Source organism: Erinaceus europaeus, chromosome 20 (genome assembly GCF_950295315.1).
Source record: "Erinaceus europaeus chromosome 20, mEriEur2.1, whole genome shotgun sequence".
NCBI classification, from domain to species: Eukaryota; Metazoa; Chordata; class Mammalia; order Eulipotyphla; family Erinaceidae; genus Erinaceus; species Erinaceus europaeus.
Genome location: NC_080181.1, coordinates 55,941,922 through 55,946,373, shown reverse-complemented (window position 1 = coordinate 55,946,373; position 4,452 = coordinate 55,941,922). Strand labels below are relative to the sequence as shown.

Sequence of the window (4,452 nt, the reverse complement as noted above, 5' to 3'; positions counted from 1 at the left end):
ATTTCCAGCAGCATAGCTGAACACCATGGACAGTGCAACAAATGGGCAGAAGTGCATGGATGGCTGAATGGTGTATCTTCTTTTCTCTCTCTCTCTCTCCATCTCTCTCTTTCTCTCTCTCTCTCTCTCTCCAGACACAGAACAAGGAAATTGAGTGGAGAGGCTGCTCACCTGTATTACATACACACAAGGCCTTCAGTTCATTCCCTAGCACCCTGTAAAAAAGTCACAAATGCTGTGAAAACATCACATAGCTCTTTCCGCCATCTTTCTGCGCCGCCATAATGGTGCGCATGAATGTCCTGGCCGATGCTCTCAGGAGCATCAACGATGCCAAAAAAAAAAGAGGCAAACTCCAGGTTCTTAGACTGTGCTCCAAAGTCATTGTTCGGTTACTAACTGTGATAACGAAGCATGGTTACATCAGCGAATTTGAAATCATTGATGATCACAGAGCTGGGAAAATTGTCATGAACCTCACTGGTAAGTTAAACAAGTGTGGAGTGATTAGCCCCAGATTTGATGTGCAGCTCAAAGACTTAAAAAATGGCAGAATAACCTCCTCCCATCTTGTCAGTTTGGTGTCATTGTGCTGACAACCTCAGCTGGCATCATGGACCATGAAGAAGCAAGACGAAAACACACAGGAGGGAAAATCCTGGGATTCTTTTTCTAGGGATGTAATACATAAGGGCAAATAAAATGCCTCAAGGGAGAAAGAAAGGAAGAAAGGAAGGAAGGAAGGAAGGAAGGAAGGAAGGAAGGAAGGAAGGAAGGAAGGAAGGAAGGAGAAAACAACATAACACAGGAAGGACTATGGCAAACAGTGAAAGTCCCTCTCCTCACATTAGGGAAAACTAGCCACAAATAGTTTTACATACAAATGTCTAGAATGGGACAGGGGTAGATAGTATAATGGTTATGCAAACAGACTCTCACGCCTGAGGCTCTGAGGTCCCAGGTTCAATCCCCTGCACCACCATTAGCCAGAGCTGAGCAGTACTCTGGTAAAATAAAAAAAAAAAAAATTAAAATTAAAAAAAGGAAATCACAAATGTCTAGAATGAGAATGAATTTTCCTGTACATATTACACATCCTTTCTTTTGCTTTCTTTGGCTTTCTCGCATAGCAACATGTGAGGGTTTTTGTTGTTGTTGTTGTTGTTAGTTGACAGAAGGTGGAGGTGAGATCCTGAGGGGGAAATGGGTGTGGGGTGTGGGTTGTAGTGGTGGTGGTGGTGGCTGCACCGGGGAAACCCTAGGAGGTTGAATGCCCAAAAGTTTCCCAAAAGAGCTCAAGAATGAGCATCAGGACCCAAATAAGGATCAAAACACCATTCATCTGACCATAAGCTGAGCAAATGCCTGGTACTAGAGAGCTCTGGATTTGAGAACCAGCACTATACGCCAATTCCATTTTACTGCAATTAGCACACAGCCCGCATTGCTAAGACAGGACAGACTAGAGTGCTGGAAAGTGGCTCCCCCAGCTCCTGGCTCCCTCTCGGGCAGGCAAGGTGCTAGGGCAGCCAGCTATACTGCCTGGAGCTCTGCCTGAACAGGAGTTGTCTAAGTCTCTAGGATTCCACTGCAATGAAGGCAACAGCTAGCACTTCTGTAGTTACCCTGAGCCAGGCACAATTCTAAGTATGTTTTCTAAGATGGGGGAGATAACATAAAGGTCATGCAACAGATTCTCATGTCAGAGGCTCTGAGGTCCCAGGTTCAATTCCCACACTGTCATAAACCAGAGCTGAGACAGTGCTCTAGTGGGAAAAAATTACAAATAAAAAATATAAGTAACCTTTACTTAATACTAACTTATTTAATCCCACAAAGGATAAATATTACTTCAACAGTATTTTAGGATAGTGGTATTTTACAGAGAATAACACTTAGGCACAGTGTGATTATTATTATTATTATTTTGTCTCTAGGTTATTGCTGGGCCTCAGTGCCTGCACTACGAATCCACTGCTCCTGGAGGCCATTTTCTCCATTTTGTTGTTGTTGTCATTGCTGTCATTGTTGTTATTATTGTTGTTGGATAGGACAGAGAGAAATTGAGAGAGGAGGGGAAGACAGAGGGGGGGAGAGAAAGACAGACACCTGCAGACCTGCTTCACCTCTTGTGAAGCTAGCTACCCACCTGCAGGTAGAGAGCTAGGGGCTTGAACCAGGATCCTTATGCCAGTCCACTTAACCCAGTGCACCACCACCGGCCCCCATATGATTAATTTTTCAATGATCACATGGTCAAGTAGATGTCAGTCCTTGATTTGAATCCAGGTAATATGTGTTCTTACTAGTTAGTCACTGTGCTGTTCTACCTCCCTGATCTATAAGGGCTGATGGACAGGTACATCACCCAGACCTAGCATCTAGGTTGTTGGGACACCTTCCCGTAACACACGGTCATACTTGCTATTGCCCTTTGGTCATAAAAATTAGGATCATACACTGCCTGTCCGCCACACTTCCATAAGCCATGCTGACCTGTCATTTGTCTTTTGAGTTAGAATAATCTGACCTGCAGGCCTGCCATTCCTGTCCCTGCCTCTGCAGGAGAGCTGGGAGTCTGGTCGGCGCAGAGAAAGAGCCATGGAGCAGAGCAAATGACCCAGGGTGAGCACAGAAGGTGAAGCGCAGTGGAGGTCAGCCCCAAGGCAGCCTGGGAGCTAAGTCAGGGCCTCCAATCAGGGGCAGCACAGAAATAAACCACCCAACACCAGTTACCTCACCTAAACAGGGCCCCATCGAAGCTCAGCAACTCTTCCTCTCCTGGCTGAGGTGTGTGAGAGGAAGCAACCAAAAAATCTTCCCTGCAGGGAAAGTACATGTAGAACTAATTCTTTTCTTTCAAACCCCTAAGCTTTACAAAATCAGGAAGATGAATCAATCCTGACGAACAGATAGGCTGGCTTGCTCTTATGCAAGTGTGTTTTCTCTCTCTCTCTTTAAATACTATAAATAAAATTGCAGGGGATAAACCCCACTCCCTCTACCAAGCTTTCCATGTCCCAGGTCTTATTTTGCATCACACAGTAAAATTGGATAGTTTTTATTATAGAGGCACTTCACATTTCTTTGTTTTTACTTCATTTATTTATTTGCCACCAAGGTTATCTCTGCAGGGTTACTGCACAACAAATTTACCTTGCCTGGGGCCTTTTTCTTTCCTTTTAGAGACAGAAAGAAGTTGAAAGAGAAGAAGAAACAAGAAAGGAGAGAGAGACACCTAAGTGGGGGGTAGACAGCATAATGGTTATGCAGAAAGCCTCTGATGCCAGAGGTTTCAGTGTCCCAAGTTCAATCCCCCACACCTCCATAAGCCAGAGCTGAGCAGTGCTCTGGTAGGAAAAAGAGAGAGGGAGAGGGATAGGGAGAAGGAGAGGGAGAGATATGCAGTACTGCTCTACTGCTCATGAAGTTCCCTCTTTGCAGGTGGGAGCTAGGGGCTTGAACCTGGGTCCTTGAATGTGATAATGTGTGCACTCTATCGGGTATGCCACCACTTGGTTCTTTTTTATTTCTTATAACACGTTACTTTCAATTTCATTTTAATAAAGACAAAAACCAAGAGAGAAGGGGATAAATAGAGAGGAAGAGAGAGATAGAGACACCTGCAACCCTGCTTCACCACTTATGAAGCTTTCCCCTTGCAGGTAGGAAAAGGCTTGAACTCAAGTCCTTGTACATTGTAACATATGTGCAAACTGTAACATATGTGCAAACCACCCTTCTCATTTACTTATTTTTCTTTTTTTTTAATATTTATTTCCTTTTGTTGCCCTTTTTTATTGTTGTAGTTATTATTGTTGTTGTTATTGATGTTGTCATTGTTAGACAGGACAGAGAGAAATGGAGAGAGGAGGGGAAGACAGAAAGGGGGAGAGAAAGACAGACATCTGCAGACCTGCTTCACTGCCTGTGAATCGACTCCCCTACAGGTGGGGAGCAGGGGGCTCGAACCCAGATCCCTATGCCGGTCCCTGGGCTTTGCGCCACCTGCACTTAACCTACTGCGCTACCACCCAACTCCCTCATTTACTTATTTCTTAGAGAAGGAAGTGGGAGAAATAAAACCAGAGCATCACTCTGGCACACGTGATGCTGTGAAATGAACTTGAAACCTCATGCCTGAGTCCAGTTTTATCCACTGCAGTACCTCCCAGATTGTATTTTATTTTTATTTTTTAAAATATTTATTTATTCCCTTTTGTTTGCCTTGTTGTTTTATTGTTGTGGTTACTATTGTTACTAATATCATTGTTGTTGGATAGGAAAGAGAGAAATGGAGAGAGAAGGGGAAGACAGAGAGGGGGAGAGAAAGACAGACATCTGCAGACTTGCTTCACCGCCTGTGAAGCGACTCCCCTGCAGGTGGGGAGCCGGGGGCTCGAACCAGGATCCTTACGCCGGTCCTTGCTCTTTGCGCCACCTGCGCTTAAC

At 44.6% G+C, this 4,452-nt stretch overlaps 1 pseudogene; it reads left to right on the top strand.

Annotated features, from left to right (window-relative positions):
- Nucleotides 1–266: 266 nt before the first annotated feature.
- On the top strand, nt 267–723 carry LOC103107345 (small ribosomal subunit protein uS8-like; annotated as a pseudogene).
- Nucleotides 724–4,452: the final 3,729 nt, after the last annotated feature.